At 43.9% G+C, this 25,827-nt stretch overlaps 1 protein-coding gene across 1 annotated transcript in view; it reads right to left on the minus strand.

Annotated features, from left to right (window-relative positions):
• Positions 1-25,827, minus strand: part of JARID2 (jumonji and AT-rich interaction domain containing 2) — a 172,222-nt gene that overhangs the window by 130,596 nt on the left and 15,799 nt on the right. The window contains exon 2 of the mRNA XM_086608459.1: positions 157-292. The gene's annotated coding sequence lies outside the window, so the exon portion shown is untranslated. The remainder of the gene's footprint in view (positions 1-156; positions 293-25,827) is intronic.

The following is a 25,827-nucleotide window of genomic DNA, read 5'->3' on the forward strand; positions in this document are numbered from 1 at the left end:
AAACCAGGCATTTTAAGCACTTCAGAAACAAGTTCTTCTGTGCAGATCAAAAGGGCACAGTGCATGCCAGATGGTGCACTGGTCTCCTTCCTTGCTACAGCAGAACAGCATGGAAAAGGATCAACTCCTTCCAGCGGTAGCGCAGAGGCAGCTCACCGTTCACTGCCTTGAGGCTCCCGCTAATGCCATCACCGTGCTGCCGCTTCTGTGCATTCTTGAACTCCTTCAGAGATAAATAAAGGACCTTCCGCACCACCCTCTCCTCTGACCAGGGAATCCCATCGCTGTCGTCCTAAAGAAGATGGAAACAGAAAGGAGACATTAGTTGCATGCATCTGAAACAAATCAAGCAAAACCCAAAAGCCTAGGGCTACACAGATTATTTTTAATGAAAAAAAAAAGAGAAGATGAAGAAAAATACTGTGTAACAAATGCAACCTAAACTTGATCAGCTCTAACAGAACAGAAACATATTATCATCAAATCAGAGCATTAGTCTTTCTAATCCTTCATCCTGCAAACAGCAGTAGCCATATACTAGGTGTCAGACAGGAGGTGAAACTTGTTTGTTAAAATCCTCATAATGAATCCCTTACGGAGAAATTTATCACAGCCAGGAAGTGCTCTCCCAGATAATTAAGAAAAGGAGGGGAAAAAAATCCCACAAATTGAATGTTGCAGAAATTCAAGAGGTAAGTTTTGTGAATCAACATCTCTTGTTGCCATTTTGGCCTTGGTTTGTGCCTATTGGCTCAGGATTTTTTTTTCTCTGGTTTAGTGATTTGCATTTATTGCAGCGTTACAATGAAGATGTACATGGATGACAATGAAGTTATTCTGAATTTATCTCAGCGTAAAGCCAAGTGGATTTGGCCCACGGGGCACATGCTTTCTATTTTATTTTTAGGAGACAAACGCTATATTGTCAAAAGGAATATTAGTGTGTGTCATATTTAGTACTTGCTTTAGTTAAAAGATTAATTCCCTGGAAAAGCATTTCCCTAAAGCCTTTAGCATTCAAATAAATTAAGTCAGCAAATTGATATGAAGACATAAGTGAGATCAGGTAAGTCATCATATTTTCATAAGCCCTATAATTGTCTCGAGGTCTTTAAAAATCACTATTGGAGCATTCTTGCCCTTGAACTCCTCAAGGGCCACATCACTGCCAAGCAAAAGGATTATTAACATTTCTAGGCAGGCCTTATTTAGGTAAGTGCACCACAGCATACTGGCACAAGGCACTGGAAACCCCCAAAACCCCATCAGCAATCCCCACCAGGAGGCAGGAGAGATTATACCATCCTGTGTGTCAGAAAAGTGACCAACAAGATCAACTCCCCTCCCAAAAAAAAATTAAAAAAGCATATTTTAGGGTGACCATTGATAGCTTTTTCTTTGCTTCTCTACTGAGATATTGGCATTCAGCTGCTGAATGGTGATCAAAAACATTTCCCCCCCCCAAAAAAAAAAAATCGCATGACAAATTACTTGGCCAAAAAAAAGGCAACACAGAGTGCAGGGAAAGCAGCGGCATTTTGGCAGCGGGATGTGCGTTTCACACAAGGGACAAGCTACCATACTTTGAAGAAGGCTGAGCTATGCCCAAGGAGCTTTAGAGTACGAGCAGCTCTGGGCCAAGAAAGCAAACTCTGTAACCCAACACCCACGGCAACCCGAAAAAAAAAAAATCTCCAGGCAAGCATTTTAAAAGGACTACTGGTACATCCAGTTATTTTGTCAACAGAGGTTTACACAAACAACTCTGGCTTACCAACTCCAGCCAGGCACACTGCCCCTGACTCTGAAGCCCAGACGAGTTCCATGGAAACCCTAACGCCCAACAAGAGGCAACAAAACCTTCACCCTGTATTTTTACATATTTCAAGCCAGGTGTACACAAGCCACGCGTAACGATCGAGCGCACTCAACGTAAGGCGTACTGGAGACACGCCGCTTTCCTCAGCCCCTCCCAGCCCATCCTGAAGCCACAGACAAACCCCTTCCTCCACCGGACACTGTGTCCCCAAGGAGCTGGGAGTTGCATGAAAACACCCATCGGTTCCTCATCCCACTGGCCCTTTTATCCCTGCTAAAAATGCAGCAACAAAACTACATAAAAAAAAAAAACACACCAAAACAACAAAGAAATGAGTCCTGCTTAAATCCATGTTGTCACATCAACCCACTGCGAGGAGCACATGGCATTTCAGCAGCGACAGGGTGAAACCTGCTGACGGGATTGATCGGCACGTGCCGAACAAGCAGCCGACCGCAGCAGGTGAATGACCGCTGGCAAGTTCCAGCCTGGGATGTGCCGGTCACAGTCCCTCCAGCCCTGCTGTGCCCGGGCTGCAGTCGCCATCCTGCCTGTGCTGCTCGTTCGTGGGCTTTCCCCACAGCCATCCCTCGGCTTGCAAGAAAGGAGCCCAAGTTCCCCAACACCGTGTTCTCCAAGATCAGCAAAGCAAGGGGCTAAGCCGCCGCCAACACCCACGTTCACGCAGCTCCGTATGCAGGAGCAACAAAAAGGTTTCACAACCATCGAGGGCATCTTCCCGCAAGCTGGAGAGCAGCCGAGCCGGAGCCCAGCTGAGCGACGCAGCCCCAGCCTCCGACACGTTTAACTGTAATTACACGGGTCAGATCGTCCCTGCCTCCTCACGCCTGTGGATGAGAGCCGCCGCGCGCCCCGCTCTGCGCTCACGCTGCCAGCAGCTGGGAGACTTACCTCGTTTTAGCAAAACAACATCCACACACCTAGAACTGTTTGGAAATATCCTCAAGTGAAAGTCCGAAGGAATTTAATCTATGTGACTTCTCACCAAAAAAACACCCCACGAACAAACAAACAAACACCAAAAAGAAACCCAAAAAAACCTCAAAGGGATTGACTCGGTCGCTGCCTTTAAATATTTCCACAAGGAATAGAAATTTGATAATAGATGGCTCTCAAGGCTAGCAGAGAGGGGCCTAATGTCATCCAACAGCTCGAACTAAAATCCAGAAAAACGTAAGACAGAATTAAAGAACAATTTCTGCAACTGTGCAAGTAATTAGCCATTGAAACGACTTATGGGGAACTAACGGATTGTCTGTTATTGACTCAGACCCAAAAAAGGACTGAATAACATCTTAAACTGTAGGTTCATCACTGCAAGCCATGGCCTTCTCAGTGCAGGTTAGCAGAGATTTCTGCCTCTCAATCTGACAATAAGATTAGCTTATAAATTCAGTAAAAAAGTAACAGACACAAACAACCAGGGAAGCCCTGGGGCACAATTAAGAAACAGAACTTTTACGCCGTTTCAGGGAACCACACATCATACATTTGTATCTGAACCTCAGCTACTAGGTCAGCCAAGCAACAGTTCAGCAAGTTCATCCTGGAGGGGACGAGGAAGAAGAGCACAACCTCCATCTACCTACGCTGTACGTTCCTGCACAGGATGCTGCCTCGCAGACAGTACAGCACCTTTCTTCAGCGCGACCTGGCTGGCAGCTCGCTTTCAGCTCTACAGTTGTAGAGGTGATGTTTGTAGAAAAGTGCAACAGGCTCCACGTACCACAAATTTGGGAATAAATATATATATATATATATGTGCGTGTATGTGTGTGTGTTTGCTACGTTCATGTTAAATGTATATAGCACATGAAATATACAATATACATAGATGAATGTGCATATACAGACTAAAATATGTTTATGTACGTATTATAATGTATATAAGTATATACAGATATCTATAAATAATGCACATCAATATATAATGTGTGTCTATTTGCAACGAAATCTAAATGTGCACCACCTGTACCTTCCCACCATTCACCTACAGCTTAGGTGCTTGTTCACTGTGGTTCAGCTGCCTAGCTTGCAGCCTTCCTATTTCTGAAGTTAGACTCAAAACCTCAAAAAAAAACAACAAATAACAACCAAAAAAAAAAAAAAAAAACAACCAACAAAGCAGGCAGAAGTGAGAGGCAGGCCTCACATCGCCTCCTGGGTAGGTGAAACATCAGCGTGAAGTACGAGGCACCGCTGCACGCTGCTTTGGGAAGCAGCAGAAGCACCCATGTGCGCACGCCTCGAGCTTCTCCGTTCATTCATCGCCAGATACGGCGTTCCTCAGCCCAGCCCGGCCTTGCCCTAAGCAAACAAGAGTCACAGTTCACAGGGCAAAGCAGAGCTGGAACAAGGGAGAATGCATGCAGCACTCCATGCTATTTGTCTTACTTTTATGTAAATACTTTAACAGCAGTGATGGTTTTATTTGAAAAGTCAGGACTTTGTAAGGTACAAAGATACTTATAAGCATGTGTGTTATGACTCAGAGTGGCTGGCGTGTTTCCAGCGCTCTCTTTGGGTCTTTCCCAAGCACGCATCTCCTGACCCCATTCTTCATGCCAGGTTGCAGAAAGCAAAACAACAAAACACAAACCCCCTCTTTTTTCTTTTTCCAGCGCTGCAGCCAACACTCGGTTAAAATCGCTGTGGCACCCAATGCCCTAAATGAATATGCTTTCATGGTTCAACAGCCCCCAGAGAGTCTTTCCCGCAGATGTAAGAAGGTCATTTTGAAGCAATGGGAAAAATAAACCACAAGCTTCTACCCTTTCCTCAAGGATATTTTTGAAGGAGAACTATTTCAAAGGGTGTTTTTTTTCTGTGTTTAGTTAGCAACAAAACAAAAAATCTGTCTTTTGCATGAAAAACAGACAACACATTTTCAGAGATCATATAAATTACTTTTCAGCTGAAGGATGAAAATGGAAATGTTTGTTTACTCGATTCAAGACCCACAACAGATTTTTGCCTTTTGGCTGTGCATTATCAATGGAAAACAGTTATACCTGTTTTCCTTTAAAAAGCCAGATCTAAGGGAAATTGGTGTAAAACCTAGATAGGCCTTCTGAGGCTGAAAGAGATCTTCTGTGCCGTCTTGGGCAAGTTACCATTGCTAGGCGCGATAAGCACACTTACTCATTTACAAACCCCACTTCCTCCGTATACGTATACGTAGGGCATGGCGTGAACCTCACGAGAAAGTGCGAAGTCTTACTACTGCACCACCGCACATACTTCCCCCATTGCATTAGCAGAGGTCTCCACTGAACCGCCAAGTCCCGTCAACCTTCTCACCACCCCAAACACACACCCTGCTCCCGGAGGAGGAAAACCCCGCTGTTGGCCCGTCGGTGCAAACTCCCTCTCTACATAACTTGCAAGAGCAAGTGTGTCGTTCCACAACCAGATGGCAGAAGCTCTTCTCAGCAGAAACTCCTAGCAAAAGTTTCAACTTCCAGGGAAACAATTTAAACCAGACTATAATATATTCAACTGAAGCTATATAAATACAGATTTTTGGCTCCTTCTGGCAGCTGTGATCCTGCTCGGACTTCTTACAGCCAAGCACAGCATCGTGCAAACTGGATATGCCCGGATATACCCACAGTAATATCCTTGCAGTCTTTTCCGTACTATCAAGGTCCCTACACTTCCTTTTCCTCTCGGAATAAAGTTCACACTTATTTAATATTTAACCTTTTAATCAAGTTTAACTATCCAGAGAGGATGTAGCAGCTTCTCATTGAAAACAAACGGCTTATATTCAGTGAGAAAAAATAAAACCTCATGAATGGCTTAAGTTGATGAAGATTGATACAGCTTGGAGACTTTATAGTACAGTGACTCATGCCTTCTGGAAAATGTAATCTGTTCTGTCTAGTTTAGGAAAATAGGTCATGTTTTAAAAATGTGCTAACTAACATGAAGAAAGAGGAAATTTTCTTTATTAATGGTTCTGTTATAGCATTTAAGTGCATCTGGTAATTACAGAGACTTTTTCCTTCGTACTTCCAGAAAACTTCCCCAAAGCACTCGTGTTACGTTACAGCTCCTGCCCAGTAGGACCGACGTTAACATGGCAAAGAAACGATGGAAGAAAATAAAAATCTTTTTTCTTCCTGCTTTAGCACTTCTACAGCTTTCATCCCCTGCAATCTCCCATTGCTTCGCACTCGTTCACCACCTCCTGCTGCACTGGGGATTGCGTTTCCTCCTTCCAGACCCAATTCTTGTAAGAGCAGCATGGGAGAGAAACGCTCTGGGTTTTGGGTCACTAAAGGCCTCAGGCACTTGTGAGCCCAGTGAGTTTCAACCTGCTCTTGCAAGAATACATTAGGGTATAAGAGTTCCAGTTGAAATTTCCAAGCCAAAGTCACTAGTGTCTTCATACAGGCTCCCAGAATTGAAGCATAAGCAATAATTCTTAACTTTATCTTAGGCCTAATAATGAAATATTTTAAAATAGTGGGTTCATGGGTTAATCGTTTCTTTTACATAAACTCAGGGGCCTCAGCCATGTTTCTGCACCTCCAGAAAACTACTACTCAATACGAAACTAGTGAAAGCTTACAAGACATCAACTGTTTCCCATGTTTACAAAGCATCAACTGTTTCCCATGTTGGTCTGCCAAGATAAATACTTAAAAAAAAAAAAAGCTAAACACAAACAAATTCAGAGTAAAGCCAAGTCTAAAGTTTCCTAATTTATCAACTTGCAGTAGGGACTTCCACCATCTCTCACCAATAGCAGTGACTCCACAGCTATGACTTTCTTAGGCCAGACCAGGAATCTAATGAACCATTTTGCAATGAGAGTGCCAGAGTTTCGGGCTCTGACAAGGGCCAGCAACACGCAGAAGCAAGCCACAAAAAGCCAAGGGTGGCAGAGTGCTGGAAGAAAGAGGTGTGAAGGTACCAGGTAGTTATTCCGACTGGGGAGCAGTTTTCATAACCGGCTTAAGCAAATTCACCCGCCACCACGTGGGATGCACCTGCCCCAACCCCGATGCCCACACTAGCCCTCATGCAGCCATTTGACCAGCTTGACTGAGGAAAAGAATCCAAGTCTCACCCAAGACAAGAAAAACGATTGGTTTTGGCCAGATTAGCTCCCTTATTACTAACCACGTCGCCCCATGGGAACTACTGCTGGGGCACAGAGAAAGGCACGATTGCTCCTTTTAGCAGCAATCCACACTTGGAGCGATGCAAGCCCATCACGACACCAAACCATGACGGTCACTGTAAGGAAGGGAGGGCATTGCAGAGAGTATTCAGGAAATCAAAATCACTTTGCTGTAATGTAGCCATTGTAAACCTCAAATATCTCGTCGCATTCAGATGAACCATGCCTCCTTTTTCCACGATGAACAATTTACTTTAGAGGAGTGAAAGGGAAATATATGGGAGTATATTTGTTAGAAGGACAAAGCCCGTAACATTTCAGGTAGTTCACAGCCTGACAAAGTACAATCTTCTGTTTGACTGTCACTCGTAGCCAATTTATGCTCCAGCAAAAGCTCTGACTTAATAAATAGGTTGCTTATTTGGTGCTCTCTTCAAAAAAGCAGAATATCTCCTAAAACACATGTTGAATTATCTTTGAAAGGGTTTGTTATATACAGATACATGCCTCCCGGGCAGAAATTCAAGCATCATTTCCCATGTAGGTGAACAGGTCTAAATCCTTTTTAAAAGAAAAAGAAACCAACCGACCTGATGGGGGACACTCATGCTGCACATCTCCACTTCTCTGAAACACCATGAAATAATGTATACCTATCTTTGACTAGAGATACTATGAAAAACTACAGCTGAAATTGGATTAGAAACTTCTGCTGAAAAACAATTTATTGCATAACAGAACTCTGACAGCCTGGGTTTCTGGCCACCAACCGAGCCTTTATAAAAATCTGCTGGGCAGCTGCCAAATCAGCTCTTTGAGTCTTGGCATGTCCGACATCTGAGACAGTAGTCAAGGCAGCCACATGTCCTGTGCCATCCACAGCCCTGCACTTTTATGGTTAAACAGTACTGTCAAAGAGCAGAGTAGTAGGAGCCATTAAACACACAAAGGTAAAAATCTTCTGCAGCTGTGGATCTGACAACTCTGATCACGCTGCAGAAGACCAAGAGCCACAGCAGGATTTTTTTCTTCTTCAGGATCTGGTATTAATTTGAACATAAAAGTAGCTTATTAAGAAGAGGGAAAAGGAGAAGCGAGAAATGGTAGCAAGCTCCAAAAAACCTCTGCGCTCCTAGCTGAAAATCACTGCCATTTATAAATTTCACATTCCAAATATTCTTACTGTCTCCAGTTCTAATTAAAACTCTCCACCAAGAACACTTCAGACAGACACATAAAACCCAGTATGCACAAAGAGTATTCAGCAGCTCAAGATAATTAAATTTAAATATATTCTTTCCAATTAATTTCATTTTGTTTCAGTTCATATTTTTATAAGGTGTTCAAGCTCCAGTATGCAACCACACAAATATGGTCCAATAGAGAGTGATTTCTGCAGTTCAAACGTCTCCTAATAAGACCTACAGATGTGAAGAAGTTTAGTATGTTTAATCCAATCCTGTCGCATATTACTAATTGTCCTAAGACCCTTTTCCACCCTCAAACAGAAAGCCTGATCCTTTCCTTGAAAAATACGAACCACTTTCACCTGCCAAAATAGTGTAAAGGTAGTGAGGAAGAGAGAAAGATACAACTGATGTGTTACAAATTTGCCTCCGCTATTTCTATGGAAATTTAGAGATCTGATTTTTTGGCATCTCACAGTATCTGAAAGGTCAGTGGTATCAGCATTTTAGAGAAGCCGGAGAACTGTCGATGTATTTAGCATCTATCCTCACAAGTACAACAGGTCAATGCTTACGTCATTTCTTTGGTAGGACTTTGGTACCTGGATGATGAAGCCTTGCCTATAATAGAAGCTGCACAGCAGAGAAGGACCTGGGGGTGCTGGTTGACAGCCGATTGAACATGAGCCAGCAGTGTGCCCAAGCAGCCAAGAAAGCCAAAGGAATCCTGGCATGTATCAGAAACAGTGTGGCCAACAGGAGCAGGGAAGTGATTGTCCCCCTGTACTCAGCACTGGTGAGGCCACACCTTGAGTACTGTGTCCAGTTTTGGGCCCCTCACTTCAAGAAGGACATTGAGGTGCTGGAGCGGGTTCAGAGAAGGGCAATGAAACTAGTGAAGGGTTTAGAGAACTTGTCCTATGAGGAGCAGCTGAAGGAGCTGGGACTTTTTAGTCTGGAGAAGAGGAGGCTCAGGGGGGACCTTATCGCTCTCTACAGTTACCTGAAAGGAAGTTGTAGGGAGATGGGGGTCAGTCTCTTCTCCCACGTTATGAATGATAGGACAAGAGGGAATGGCCTGAAGTTGCACCAGGGGAAATTTAGGTTAGATATCAGGAAGAATTTCTTTACAGAGAGGGTTGTGAAGTATTGGAACAGGCTGCCCAGGGAGGTGGTGGAGTCCCCATCCCTGGAGGTGTTTAAAAACCGTGTGGATTTGGTGTTGAGCAACATGGTTTAGGGACCCTGATGGTGCAGGGTGAATGGCTGGACTCGATGATCTCGAAGGTCTCTTCCAACCAGACGATTCTATGATTCTATGATCTATCTGCTTTCTAGCAACGTAGTAGTATATACCAGCAAAAACATGCATCTGCCAATATATAACTTACTGCTCCCTCACTGAAACAAACAAACTAGCCCAAAGCCCACATAGCGTAGCTACGTTATCAAATTCAGCTGTGCCCATCAGGAACCTGATGCATCCACAGGCTCGAGGCTAGGGACAAAGGTCCCCTTGCAGGCTTGGGAAGGTCACCACATGCCTGCTGGATGACCCGGTGCCAAACAGAGCAATTCACTTACTCCCATTTAAACCTTTCCAGTACAAATGGGTTGGGCTGGTTTAAAGAGATGATACAAGAGGTCTTGGCTTATCTGACTCCCTTAATGGTGCTGCAGGAGAGCGTGCTTGCATTAAGCAGCTCCACCACCAAACCCCTGCAAGAGGACCATAGCCAGCAGCAGGGCGAGTGGCACTGCCAAAGCTGGGGCACGGCAAACTCTACCCACGGGGTAACTTGTGCAGTGACGGACCTGCAAGTTTGCGTAAATCTCACCCAAAGCAGGTATGGGTGACACAAGAAGTCCCTTGCCTTAGCTAGGAAATGTTTAACTTGGTTTCCTCCTCTTTCACGTCAGTCTGCAGGATGTCCCTCATTCGGGTATCACCAGGTTTAAAAGCAGATTATTGAAAAAACAAAAGCAACACCAAAAAAAACAACCAAGCCATCTTGTCAAACTTTAAACTTAGAAGGGGTAACGACGGTGCCAAACATGCTGAACCTACCACTGGGAATTCTGAGCATACTGGGGCCTCAATCAATTCTACGGAACCGGATGGGGAACTAAATCAGTTATATTGACACAGGCTCCTGGGATGGACACGCCAATACTATGCTAAGAGCATGACATGTTGATCTTGCTTGATGAACTATCCAAAATGGGAGATTTTTATCAGGCACTTTTTGTCCGTTTACATTCCCGACTGGCAGAATAGCCTTTAAAGCTGGGGGCAGAGGGGTGGGGAGTATCCATTGAAGCTGGGAGAAGTAAACTAAACCTGTACTCTTCACTCATAAGCCAATTAAAGAAGACATATGAGGAGCCCCTGAAGCTTCTCTAAATGTGTTTTCAGGTCACTTTAGTTACATCGGCAATTTTTCTGCACGAAGATAAGCTATATAATCAGTGAAAACCGATGCTCTAAAGCTTTACCAAGCTCACCCTTCAATATTAAATGTATTTGACTTCCAAAATACCACCCAGCAAACAAACGATGGTATTTTAGTAGCACAGGGAAGCAAATCATAAAACTGGCACCTGCTCCGCGAGGCGGTCGCTCAGTAACAAATCTGATGAATGCATCCCCATAACCTCCCAGGCGTCCTGCAAAACATTTTTCCCAATCACCAGGGCCAGAGGAGGGTAAAGGCCATTACCTGGAACTGAAGTTGCAGCAGATTGCTCAGGGTACCAAAGTCAAGAATTTCAGCCAGAGCTACGCTGCTCTGCCACGTACAAGCTTCAGTTCTTGCTACGATTTAATACATGAGGGAAGAGGAAGGAAGAGCTCATGGTTACTGGTAACTCTAAGACCTGGCCTGGCTTGTGAAGCCACACATCATCTCCCCTGAACAGTTAAATTAAGAAGAAAACGAGCAGCTCAAAGGCTTTTTGGGGACAAGGGAAAAAAAAGCAAACAGTTTTTTCTTATGGAGATAGCAGACTTTCCTAATTGCACAGAATGATTTTTAACACACAGGTGTTTCACAACAACAGGATCTTGTGTTAAACTGATAAGGAAAAAAACATAACCAAGTTTGAACCTTTCCATGATCTTTTATTTTCCTTTTCTTTTTTTTTCTTTCTTTTTTTTAAAATAAACAACTCTTCATGAGACCTTTCGAAATAATGGCATAATCATTTTTTCTTCTCTTTTGCAGGTTTCTCAGCAGGCAGTGCCAAGTCAGTGCTGGGTGGCACAGCCCCGGGGCTGGGGGATGTGCAGGAAGGGTGTTGGGTGCCCATGCTGGCACAACTCATGCGACAGTGGGTCTGCAGAGAACAAGCCCCCCCACTCCACAAGAACTGTTTGGGTTAGCGTTCTATTCCCTCATCCCTCCTGCTCCCTGATCAATGGCAACATTCAAACTTTACTGAAGATATTAGAGGCGCATCAAAGACAACCATTAAGCTTTTAAGTGCACTAATTGACGTTTTAGCACTTACAAATCCATCTATGTGTTCTATCGCTCAATTTAAGAGACTTGCTTCCCCGCCTGGTAAGAGTTCCTCATGTTTTTAGTGGGCAGAGGGGGATTTTCAAAGCTTTTTTTTTTTCCTCTCAGACACAATTTTAGAGAATTCAAATTACAAATATAATGCACTTCAAAAAGTAACACGTTTCACAAATTTAAGGGCTCTTCCATAAAAGTTGTAAATGGCATCACAGCTATAACTCACAGGCTTCTAAGCTCCAATGAATTCTGCAGCTGTTACGGCACGTCGAAGCCAAATCATTGTTACCTTCACACTACCACAACTGAAAACTCCAGCTATGATATAACAAACTGCATGGTGCTACATGAAAAAGAAAAAAAAAAAAAGAAAAGAGAAAGAGAAGGGAAAGAGAAGGGAAAGAGAAGGGAAAGAGAAGGGAAAGAGAAGGGAAAGAGAAGGGAAAGAGAAGGGAAAGAGAAGGGAAAGAGAAGGGAAAGAGAAGGGAAAGAGAAGGGAACGAGAAGGGAACGAGAAGGGAACGAGAAGGGAACGAGAAGGGAAAGAGAAGGGAAAGAGAAGGGAAAGAGAAGGGAAAGAGAAGGGAAAGAGAACCCACAAGTCATTTTGCAGCTCCTACTTTCTTCCTACGCAAAGTTGGCATAAAACAGACGCTAAAACCGTAAGCGATTGCTTTAGAGTCACTATTCCACAACAGGATCCAGGGAAGCGTTTCAGAACAATCCCCCCGTGGATGCTGTAAAATCGGAGGATATAGCGCTCCCCTCCCCAGGTACAGCAGCATACAGCAGCCAAGCCCCTTACCCAGCAGCCAAGCCCAGCCTCCGATTGCAGAAGAGCATCTCAATGACAGCGGGTCTGGACCCTTCTTCTATTACTGTCACATACCAACATGTTCACCTTCTGTTCTGTTAGAGAAATCCTCATTCAGTCCCAATATTTAAAGCAACAAGAAAGATCGAATTAAATTCTCAGGGGTTTAAGCCGTTCGGTTCATTGCTAGATCTATTTTAGGGTCTGAGGCTGCCAGCCACCCCCACAGAATCTCCATGCTAAACAAGGCTTTTGACAGGCTTGTTTACGCCTTCTGCAGCAATCAAAGCCAAAACATTACAAATCGAAGAAGCAGGAGACAAATACGGCGTCGCGCATAACAGAAACCTCAAAAAGCTAGCCAGCAGCAAACCTGCCGCTCACCCAGCCCACCGAGCAACACGAGGTAACGCAGGAACACAGACTTGCATGGTTCAAGTAAGAACGGGCTCGTGCTGTCTGTAGGCAAACATCTGCAGGCAGAACCTCTTGAAGCACACATCCATCAAAAGAAGTGGATGCAGAATCGCAAGACAAGGAGCAGACAAAAGTATTCGTTTTCTCCAAAAGTACTACGGGGGAAAGGTCATAATTTCAGAATTCTGGTTTAAAGATTGCAGAGGACTTCAGATTTTTACTGGTATCAGAAAAACACCCCAAGAAAACACGTGGGCATGGACGACGTACAACATTTCTGTGGCTGGAAACATAAAGATGGCATTCTGGGACCAGGGCAGCTAGGCTACACAAGGTGGTTACCTCCAAGTCCACGCCTTTCCTTAGAGAAAGGCAAAAATCACATGTTCTGTTCAATTCTTCCTTATGTTGAACACGTGATAAGGATGAAGTCACTTTTACTCAGTGACACGCACAGTGAACTTCTTCGCCCACACCTTAGCAAACCCACGGCGCCAGGGAAGCATCTAAGACATATGTTAAAATTACACACAGAAGAAATTTAGTGGTACGCCTTTGCTACCGTGCTCCTTTAAACCTTTCACCTCTTAAACTGCGAGTTCAGTGTCAGATTATAAACATCATAAAAGCTCATAAAACCCAATCATAAAACTGCCAGCTCATTTCAAGATTATTTGCTCTTAGCCTTGCAAAAACATCGTAAGCAGTACGAGAATTGCATCATCTCCCTGCAAACCCCAACCCCTCTTCGTTTGCATCAAGCTAAGGTCACTGCATTCATCCAGTTCGTGTCACTGGGATGGGTAGGTGTTGCAGCCTTACCTTGAAGGTGGACCTTTGCAGGTGAGCGTCACAGCACATCACCCACCTGTGAAATCATCCTGAGCAACATCTCGACGTCAGCCTTTGACCGAATCACCTGCTGTTTCACCTTCCCCCTGCAAAACCTAGCTTTGGCTGTTACCAGCACTACTGAGAGAGACATGAAAATCTCCTGCGACTGCAGCAGGAGCAAACACCAAGTCAGGATTTCAGGGCATCTCTGTGGGCCCTTTTCCATCCCACGCCACAGTGTCTACCTCCAGCCTTGCCAGAGCGTGGGTTCTGCCCAGCGAGTGGGCAGAACCACAGCACTTCCACACACACCATCAGCATCAGGTGCTGGATGGTTGCATTAGCCTGCAGTAGGAAAAGAGGCAGCATTTCGTGATTTTGGCCGGGTTTCTGCGTGACCGGCCACAGGATATCACTCCTTTGTAGGGAAAAGACTGTGGAGGCTGGATGGAAGCTGTCAGCTTTTCTGTGGAAAAGGACAGTTCTAGCGAAATGAAATTGTCATAGGGGGTCTAGGAAGAGCAGAGCTTATCAACAACAGGTTTACGCCAAAACATTCCAGGAACCAGCTAAATCGTATTTAGCATAAGGTCAAGGAGTGCCACAGTGAAGTATTGGTTTTGAAGGCAGTCTGTGACGGTGTCTGTGATTCTGTAGGACAGACCATACCCACCCCACCGACAATAAACTCAACCCCATCCTCACACTTCAAGCACATACTGAACCATTCGGGTTTTCAGCTTTGCTGTGCGCTTGCAGAAGGCGAAACAGGATAGTCAGAAAAGGTGAAGGGAAAAAAAAAAAATAGAAAAAAAAAAGAGACAAACCCAGGGACTGATTAGAGAGCAGCACTGTGATTTTAGGCATGGATCAGCTCTTGCAGTCTCTTGGCAAATGAGGCAGCAGCAGAGAATCATCCAGGCAAGTTTAGGAGCTGTGTTTCTGTTTATTTTAATTTGCAGTCTATTGATTTTACTGTTTTGTGAGCTCACTCATGAGTAATATTGGAACTGGAGGCTGAATGCAACGACGGACTGGGCAAGGCAGATACACCCACCCAAAGAGAGCATCTCCTCTGCCGACAGCCTCTGCTCCGAGCAAAACACACGGAGCGGCTACAGCCCAGCAAAAGACTAACCATCTATCGTTGCAGTCCATTGCAATTCCTTATCAAATCTCCCTGACAGATACAAGGAGGAGGGACAGAGCAGCGATGGTTACACTCCCTGTTGTGGGCAGGCACAACTTGGTAGCTCGATTTTGCTACTGGAGCAGTCTTAGATGCATCAGGCACGTGATTACATCCAGTCACGTCACGTAAATGCAACAGCCCCTGAGAGCGGCAGCTCCAACAGGATGCAGGGATGGAGCTATGTATGCCTTGGAGAGCAGACTGTGCTGAATTCTAATTAAATACTGCAATAAAAAAAAAAAACGGTGGTGACTTGTTAAATGCCTTTGCACTGGTAGGTGACCTGCTCCTCCCTGTGACTCCTGCATCGGAGCCATCACAAGTTGCTGCATACAGATGTAGCAGCAATGGTATGGCTTAATCAGTCAATGTTTTCACAACACATATTTCAAATATTAAGCACTTATTGAAGACTTAGAAGTTACTGTGTAAATATTTGTATTATATTATACTGCTAACACTTCCTCACCAACTGTGGAATTTTAAATCTATCTTGTCTGATAAAGCTTTATTTACATATCACACTGCTCTCGATACTCAACAAAGTGAACTGACTAAATTTACACCAACTCCATTGAAGGAGTACATGTCAGGAAAGAGCAATTCAATGATTTTTCGTCTCTGGTATGTGACTAAACTAAACCACAGGCAGTCACCAGGCTTTGGGTTGGTGTTAACTGTTTTTCACTAGGCGCCGACGTTCACGGGGAAAGCACTGGGGAAACGCACCTTGGTCTTAAAATATCCCACAACCAGCACGGTCTACACCAGGAGCTATATACTTCCAACATGGAGTCTTGCAGTAAGTCTCCGTTTAAAATTTGGGAAGTCGGTGCTGCCCACAGACCTCACATCCACAGCGCTGCTGTAGTCTGCTTTAGCCCTCTGAAGCCCTCCCAGGATGCTGCGATGCCCCCAGGCAGTGCAATAGCCCCAGGGGTACCAGAGCTTTTTCCAGAGGGGAAAGGCAGGATTTCGTACACCCATTTGACCGTGGAGGCAAGCAGAGTTTGTCACTTGTTTATTTGGGTCAGATTATCACCTCCCACTATTTTACAAGAGGAACGCCGTGAGAAGCTGCTAATGCTCAGACAAGCAGCTAATGCTTGCAAAAACATGATCGAGAGGCAACCAGCAGCAAACGCAAACACCATTATTAGTCCCAGACAAAGTACCTTATGTGGAAAAATCAACAGCCACCAAAACGTGGGCAAATTTTTGCGCTATTTATGAAACAGATTGAAATGGGCTGCTTTTCCACACGTGCCTGAGGAAATGGGTCACTATACTTACTGTGCAAACCCCTTTGCCTGCTTCCTCCCAAAAAAAATCTCTCAAAAAAGCAAAAAGGAGGCTCATGGGACTATGTATCAACTCCAACAGTTGATACCGAGTTGATCGTCACATCGGCTTCGAAAAATCTGTGCGTCTAAAGGACCCACTGTATTGAAGGAAAACCCTGTAGCGCGATAATCTGTTTACTCATGGAGTCCAACTCGCAGATTTATTCTTTATTTTACATACTGAATGAATATTTAGTCTCCGATGAATTTAGTTAGACTTGCACAATCGTATGTTGAAAACGGGGGAAAAAAAATGGAGTTGAAGTCGCATGCTACCTTTCAACAGCTCTGCCAGCTGGAAATATGCCATCAATTGTCTGTTCGGTACGTGACGCGAAAGCAGAGGAGTCTGCTTAATAGAAATTCACTCAATTTCACCATATTTACTTCAGGTTTAAGAAAAAGGCTAGCAAGAAGATAGATTAAATATTTTTCCTTTACCAATATTCTCCTGTCTTATTTTGTAACAAGCTTTTAGCCTCATACCAAATTTATGACGTTTCTAATTTAAAATGTTATGGAAATTGGAAGAACAAAGCAGAAATGGAAATACCAGCAGAATTTCCCTTCATTTCAAAATCTGAATAGTATGATACTAAGAAAAAAAAAGTACATCCAAGTATTCTGTATGGGTTCCTACCAAGCTATGCATTCATTACATATATATGCACTTCTGGAGAAATATGTCCAGCTTCCACAGAAAGTCAAAAGACACACATAAACAAATAGCAGAAAGCAACAATTTTTGTCAGCCAGCTTATTCAAGAAAACCGAGATTCAGCACATAGCACTTCTGTAGTGTCTCCCAGCTTTTGCTGTGCACAGGACGTACACATAAAGAAATACACGACACGTATTGCCCATGAGTTGCAGCTTCAGGCTGCTGAGCTCAAGCTCACTATCGCTCACAGCCCTGTGACAGTGGGCCAATTTACCAGCCCCAGCCTACTACAGATAAATAAACAAGCAGCACGTTGTTCACAGACATCTGTCTTCTTTTTTTTTTTCCTCCTTACCACTCAAGCAATGCTACTAATACAACAATTACTTAACCATATAAATCTGAGGTTAATAAAAAGACCACACTTTGAGTGACAATATCTACTTTGCCATCGCAGAACTAACTCTTTATTTCCTATAATAAATGTTATTATCTGGGAATTGAACTCTGAGTGGTGAACTAGTAGCTTGCTTTCTTAGATGCTTCAATACATTAAGTGCTTTGCATTATGGGCAGATCAACTGCCCATTCACTAAGAAAGGTTACCAAGAGATGCTGTAATCTCATTTAGCTCCCCCAGTGTTTAGCTTCTACAGCCAGCCTTGGATAGCAGGGGAAAAAAAAAAATGCGCAAGAATAGAGCTGAGACATTCAAATATGGAAAGGGAAGAGAAAATATTTACCTCTTAGGTTAGAGATCCTTTGCTCCAGCTACCTAATCAAAAAGGTACAGTGCCAAAAATATGAAGAGGCAGATAGTGATTTACTGATTGGAAAAAATTTTGAAATATATGAAAAAGGAGGAAAATCAAAACGTCGTGAAGTAAATTTTTAAACAATCTAGTACATTTTACAGCAAATCTCACTGCGTAAAAACTCGGATCCATGACCAAAAATACACACATAAGATGAAGGCAATGAAAAGGAGGACAAAAAGGCATAAGTCACAAAGTTTGAAATCAATTACTGCCTTTGCTCCCTTTTTCTCTCTTTCTGCCCTGTAGCCCTCACCACCAATGGCAATCTGGAAAGATCCTCATAAAAAAGCCTGCTTCCTATAATAACAACTAAAATCTCTCATTCCTGTTGCAGAATGGGTTTCTGACCTGAAAGCTGCTGTCACTTTGAAAACGGAGAGGAAAAAGAAAAAGCTCAAAATTCACCTCCAGAAGGACTGAAAAGGGAAGGGCAGGAAGAGAAAAACAAACAAGCAAGGTTACTGATGCAAAAAGAACACACTTTGCCTCAGCCAGGTAAGAAACATAAAATACTAAAAATAAAAAAACGCATTGAGATAAACAAGACGAAGAGCAGAGTGAGAGAAGGCTGACCTCAGCCTTTGCTTCAGGCAAAGCACCAACATGGGGAACAATTTTTACCTTAGGACAACAACCAGCCTTTGGTGCTGTAAGTGGAGACCCACGGAGCAGGGAAAAGCGGGAGAGTAGGGCTGGGTGAGAGGCCAGCACGGCGCTGGGAAACCCAAGGCATATGTCTCAGTGTGCAGAACTAAGCCTAACAAATGACGCGCTCATAGACATCAAAGTATTTAATGTTATGGTGTTGCAAACAGTAAGCCACTGCTCAACGCCACGTCCAGTTACACCCACGAGTTACTCATTTTTCCGTGGACTTTTGGAGGCTAACACGTGTTTGCCTACCTCTGCTGAAATCACCACTCGGCTCTGTTTTACAGACGTACTGAACTGGAAACACGGCTGGTCCAGGATAAGCAGTCAAGGACACAGCACCATCTACGATGCAGATGGCACCACAATCAGGTTCCATAATAAATCTTACTTTAATTTAGAAAACAGTTTTAAGATCCCAGACACATTAATTAACTGGGACTAGGTGATGCTCAGAGAGAGGGACCTGTCTGCTGCAGCTGCAGGCGTCAGCATCTGCAGGAGGACCCTGAGTACTGGGTGGGTTGGGGCACTGAGAATGGGCCAAAAATCAGGAGGGGACCAGTGGCCACCCAGGCGGTGGGAAAAGTTTATGACAGAGACTGGCACAGCCGGAGGTGGTTGGTGTGGGTGCTCAGGCTCACATTGTAGAGCAGCCATGGCTGGGGAAGGAGGGAAGGGCAGACATCGAAACAGGTATCCAGAGAAGGGGGCTCCCAAATTGCCCCCAGGACTGGTAATGGAGGGTAATGGGGCTGCCGCCAGAGCAGTGGTCGTGGACCAGGATGGGGAGATATCAAGCACAGAGGGATATCGGGAAGGAGACCCATGTGGCTGTAGAAAAGGTTCCCACCGTTTTCCCCATGGCACATCTCAAACACAGATCAAACATTCCCTCAACTTTATGCTGCAACATTTCTCTAATTACTAGAACGAGAGGAAAAGACAAACTGTATTTCTGTTTGAGCTGAAACTCAAGTTGCTAAACCACCTTGGGAGCAAGTTGGCGAGATTTCACTTCTCGGGAACAGAGACCTGCTCATCCCCTTGTGCCTTCACACAAATTCCCCAGCAAGCCACAAGCTCCAAGGGCTGCTGTGTCCAAAAGGCCACCATGCCCAAGTGCCAGAAACCTATCCCACTACCAACCCCAATACGGCTCCGCTCCCAAGGACGTCTGCGTGAGGAGTGGAAGAGACAGGAGGCAGGGCACCCATCTCACTGGAGCACCCGCTACTGGGGAGGGAAGCACACACAGACCTGCCCTACATGCTGATGAGCCCACCTGCAAGGATGTCCAAGCTGGCACAGAAAGAACCAGCCTGGAAAGGAGGAGACAAAATGGCTTCGCTTGCTTTTTGCTTTGTTTCCCCTCCTCTCCCTCTTATCTCTATTGCTACATGTAGCTGAAAATAAAACCATTATGGAAGTTCGAAAGCTAAACCAATTAGTAAATGGAATGAGCATCTCTCTGTTTTAGCCAAGCATCTTACAGGGCCCAGCTGCCGCGTTTGAGTAATAAAAGCAGGGCTGTTTGTTTAATTACTCGTTTATCAGAATCAGGCTCGGGTGCTGCTCTGGAAACACGGGCACTCTCCCGTCCGTCCTCTGGCGGGGAACAGGCATGGTGATGCTCTCGGAGCAGCTTTCCCGGCTGCCGCACCAAGCGAGACACAAGTAAAAGATTTATCTTGCACGTTGTGTTCATAGACATAAATTTGACTTAATTAAAAGAAGTTGCTCCGTGAGCAGCTGAATTAATGAGAACTGACTGCACGTGGACCCATGTGCTTGGCTCCTCCAGCACCGTGCTCCCGCCGGCTGGCCAGTGGCACCCGGTGGCCAGCTGCTGGCCACTGCTTCTCCGGAAAGGGCCACCAGCTTCTCTCCCACTCCTCAGTTCAGCCATGCCACTTGCAGGAGTTATCTTTGAGCATCCTACCCCTCTTTCCAGTTTCCTTGCTGATGGATTATGAACCAGACAGCAAAGGGCAGAAGGATGATAGGATCACACAAGTCTCCTCCCCATGCCCAGTTCCCTTCATCCCATCCTTCCTTGCTCCTCCTCGCACCAGGTAGCACGATGATGGTCCAAAACCTCGTGCTGGCCATCAGCTCCCTGGGCCCTCCATCAGCTCCTCCTCTCTAACAGAGCACACTGGATTTCTGCTCACATACTTCCAGTCTCCACCGAGAACAGCACTCGAGACGGCTGTAGAGCGACTTATGCTTTGCCGTAATTTTCCCAGATTTCCTTGCAACAGCTTGGCAGGCACCTACCAGCATTGCGCCTTCAGGGAGGAGGAAACAGAGGGAGAGGGGCAAAGCATCTAATTGTTAGACAAAAAACAGTGAAAGGACATCAGATCATCTACAAATAAAACTTTTAAAATATTACACCAAGTTTATGAGCAAGGTGGCCAAATCTTACAAACCAAGTATTTAAAAACAGGTACTACTTTTCGAATGTTTCCTGCATATTCGGATATAATCTCCCTCGTCTTTATGGACAAAGAGAGCAAGTGTCAGGGGCACCTTAGTTCACCTAAAACAGCACAGACTTAGGTCTGGGTTAGCAAATCTTTTGCATGTATTCCTTAATGAATTAGTAACCAGGGAAGGACGCTACCATTCCCATGAGCAAACCAAGACTTTCAATTTAATATTCTTTTTCTTCATATCAGTGAATTCTAAGATTTCTTATCAATCAAGACTGCGTAACTCAGTTTCTAACATAACACAATAACTGAACTATGACGCACAGATAGACTAACACTGGCCTGCATCTCCATCTCTGTGTCAGAAGAAGTTATTTTATTTTATTCCTTAATAAACTGAACAAACAAAAAAAACATCAGAACAATGATACCAATTTTAAAATGTGTCACTGTTCTGAGGTCAAAGAAACAGGTCAATTAGAGAGAGGGACTCTGCAGGTTATACTAGAATCTGGATGGAACTCAAATCAAAACACCAGAATATCTGTAAGGTGGAATTCATAAAATACTATACATAAGGAGAGGAGGTGTCCATTTTGTCTTAAGACCACTGTCACAGTCAAGTTTCTTCTCATATACTTTTGTTTAAGGTTTCAGATCTGTTGTGGCAAGACATTTTCTGGACAGGACTACCTAAGAAAGCCAACCAACACAAAACTGAGCAACATGCATATGGCACACAAGAAGTATGACTCAAGGAGTCATACCAACAATTTGACTTTCAGCAACAAACTCTCTAAATTCACCAGGAATGATTTACTACAAATTCAAGCAAGCAAACAGCTAGCTACCTAAGTATTTTCCATTCCGTACAAAATTTGCTGTTTTCTCATGTACACCGTAAGTATACGAAAAGGATTAAAAAAATTATTGTATGTGAAGTTAAATCAAATACCACCACGTCTAGTGGCACCCACTGAAATGTAAGGTTTTATTTCTGAAAATCAGAAGTCGTCTCTCTATAATTTTACTAAGAATAAATGTCTCAAAGCATCACAAAAACGCTGGGTTTTTTTTTGCAATTCAGCGTTACAGGTAAATAGCACAGCTTAGACATTAACAGTCTTAGGATAAGAGAGTGAAAACAATAACTCGATAGCAACATCGGGAATCAACTGGGTAGTGTGACTGGAGTCAGAAATAAAAAATCTGGGGAAACAAGGGCATCTGTTAAGGCCAGAGAGAAGACATTAACTACTACCTATTTCAAGGTCTCATTCCTTTCCTTCTGTCCCCACTTCCCAACTTTTTGCTTCAGCTGCTCTCAAACACCAACTGTTTCGTTTTTTTTTATAAAAAAAAAAAAAAAAAGAAGAAGAAAGTACTAAAGCTAATTTCACGGTGCTACTCCTGATGGAGCTCAGGTAAGTTCTGAGCTACAGCCTCAGCTCCCAAACCACTACCACTTATTTTGGGCTCGTATTCCAGTTGCTCTCCCAGGCTGAAACCCACGCTGCTGCATCCCCATGCTTTTTACTTTCTTTCACAGATTTGCATCTCTGCTGCTAGGATAAAACCAGAGCAAGGCAATGCCTGCCCGTGCCGAAATCACACCTTCGTGTTATTATACAGACACACATCATTACAAACGCAATCAAGTCGGGAAACGCAGCTACAGCAGCCCAACCTCTCCTGGAAACAGAACTGTAAATCAGCCCCTGTAATCAACCTTACGTTCAGGAAAACACTCTTTAAGATCCCATCTAGGCTTGCCTGGAACCATGGTTCCTCGCAGAGCGGGGACTCTCCAGCACGAAGGCTGGAGCGTGGAGGTTGCTTCTCACAGGTGGATGAAAACCAGTCGGGCTGCAGAGCCACTCAGGATGGGCCAAGGAACGTAAAAAAGGAGCTGGAGCTGCAGGAGAGGTGAGGAAAAACGATGGAGGGTAGGCACACGCCTGCAAATCTGATTAACTTTTCTGCGCCCCTTGATAGTAATGCAAAGAGATTCCTTACTGTGGAAACAACATGGTTAGAAACAAAGGAGGAGCCTGGGAAGTTAAGAACCAATTTAGGGATTTTGCAGCGTGGTTTCAACAGTTCTCTGCTACCTTACTGCTGACTGATCACCGGCACTGCTGGAATAACAGACAGACAGATAAAACCAGAAGTCCGTAAGCAGGGTGCAATGAATTCTATGTTGTTTCACTTTAATTCACCTGCAAATCCTTACACATGATATAAAAAATAAAAAACTCACAGACTCAGCAACTACTACACACGCACTAATCACCTTAACAGTTAAGGGGAAAAAAGTGTTTTTTCCGCCTCTTAACATTAGAAGGCATATACATCTAAGAAGGTGCACGGTATAAAATTACGGACTCTTTGGAAGTCAGAGGCAGAAGTCAGGGAGATTTTCATCAGTTGAGGATTTCACTGAGAAGCATATACAATACTCCCATGATGTCGGGGGAAGTGGATACAGTGTGTATATTGAAGTATTTCAGCAGAAAGTCAGGCTGAAGGGAAGCAGGTGGAGTTAAAAAAAAAAAATCATACTCCTCTGAACATACACTTGCTACTCAGTAGTAACAGAGCCGAGTCTAAAAAAGAAAAAATAAAAAAGGCAGTAATGAATTAAGAGGATATCAAATGCACTTTATCTGCCCAGTAACTAAACGGGGCAGGAAACAGCTCGTTACAAACGCTGCATTCGGAAAAAGGCTTTCAAGAAGCCAGTCAGCACCAAGGGACCTGCACGCCCACGTAAGCGCGCCCATCCAGGACGACCCACCGACTACAACGCGCTCTACCTTACTCACTCCTGACAACGTCTATCGTACAGCTATACGTGCTCCCGTGGAGAGCAGCATTTCCTTCAGGTCTGCATGGGAAGCCAGCGTTGCTCCACTCAGGCAAAGCTGTTAAAGCTTTTTTGTCCTGGCGAGTATGACTTTATCAAGCGAACTCGGTTACGTACGACGACCGCCACTGGAAACGTTGCACGCTTTAGCGCTTGTAAGACCTCGAGGTGTTGGCAAGGAAAGACGGGAGGATGCACAAGATTAAAACCAGAGCTGGAAGTTGAAAATTGCTTTTTGAGTCCCTTGCATGTTTTTTTCCCTTTGTTTAGCTGATCCAGAGCTGCAGTCCGCAGGGGAAAAAAACAGAAGTGTTGGCATTTTCTTTGCAGGCTTAATTTCCCTTTATGGTATCCTTCTTTTCATTCAGCTGTTCCACAGGAGTTACTCTTATGTCTGGCAAGCCAAGACCTATAAACTTCGTCCAAAACTATACTTCTAAAGCCAACCGCTGCCAGAATCCAGCTTTATTTCTATGACAACTTTATTCTTCTTACTTTTTTTTTATTTTAAACCTAGTCTTTACGTCGAGCTACTTGCTGGAAATAGAAAAGCATTTCCAAAGAGGATACATTTCATCTCGAGGCCTTTCTTCACCAATCCACCAAATTAGTAACTTATTACGAGGAATTAACCAGAAAAGCATGGTCAGCTAGAGGTCTGGCTTAAAAGGAAAGACATCTGGAATACGTCTGGGTCTTCTAGAAGTATTCTGAATTTCCCCGCAAGCTTCAGTACCTTCAGACATCGCTTTATTAAAAATAGTACAAATCAACCCTTAAATTTATTTACTTTCCATCAAGCATTTTCTGCAGTGGTATCACGCCAAGAGAAGGTCCCCAGGAAGTCCCACTTGGAATGTTTCTGTCGGCAAGTCAGGGGGGCCAGTAACGGTGTAGGACACGTGGCCATCAGAGATCCCAGCAGGCAGGCTGGGAGGTGCACTTTTTCAGGCTGCACTTTACAGCACAGAGCCTGAAACTCGTAAGCTGATGTGCAACTGTCCCCCAAGCCAGACCACAACACGCAATGGGGAAAATCCCATTAAATCTCGTATTTCCTCTGGAAAGATTGGTTTGTCTTGATTTTTACAAATACTTTCATAACTGATCCATTAAATAGTAAATACAGAAAAAAATATTTTTTTTGGTAACTGAAACCTAGCAGGTTTAAAAAAACCCACAGGATTTCCAAATGACACATGGTATTTTTGACACTAGAAAGAACAAAATAATCTACCTAATGCGACTGCCTAAATTAGTTGGAAAGAGAAAAGGTGATAAATAGATTTTAATTTCAATCTAATGATTTGCAGCTGACGGCTCCCCGCCATATCCAGCCAACCAGAAAGGTTACTCATTTGGGCACCACAGCACACGCCCTCTGTGACAAGGTTAGCTTTACTTAGCAGCCCATGAAACAAGCAGGGCAAATACATTCAGCTTATTAGTAGAAAAACTGTGTTTAAGATCACAAATAACTTTCAAATTTTTAAACTTTTTTTTCATTTTCTACAAAAATTTGGTTCAAACATTCACCTCACTGTATCTACCCGTGACACATACACTCAAAAGTACTTTTCCATTCCCAAAGGGATAAACTCTGTAGATGACTACTTTTCACTCAACCCGAAAGTGGTGATCTGTGTCTTTAAATCAAAAAAAAAAAAAAAATCACCAAACCCCACAACCTTCCACACCAAATAATGAAGCTAAACCTTTCCATTCAATTCTCCTTTCACCACAGCTGCTTCTCGTATCAGTCCAGCTGTACCTTCCTCTAAACTGCAACATGATGCTCAGGTCTGGAAGAGCTTAGAAACATTTATTTTTTAACACACAGGTTTGGGTGGTGTGTTTTTTTTTCCAGTAGACATAAAAATACCCGGCTGGAACAATCCTTTACATATTTCTTCCAAAACACTAGTTCTAGATAAAACACCGATAGCTGAACAGCTCCTTGTATTTTATAAGTTTTCAAGACCAAAACCTCTGCCTGAGGAAGCTAAAAGACTGCAAAACTTTATCGGGCAATTTCTATAGTCACCGAAAAACAGTGAGCTACAGATATTTTTTTTAATTCTTATTTTTAAACAATTTTATCCATTTTCAGTAAGTTT

Source organism: Tauraco erythrolophus, chromosome 3 (genome assembly GCF_009769465.1).
Source record: "Tauraco erythrolophus isolate bTauEry1 chromosome 3, bTauEry1.pri, whole genome shotgun sequence".
NCBI classification, from domain to species: Eukaryota; Metazoa; Chordata; class Aves; order Musophagiformes; family Musophagidae; genus Tauraco; species Tauraco erythrolophus.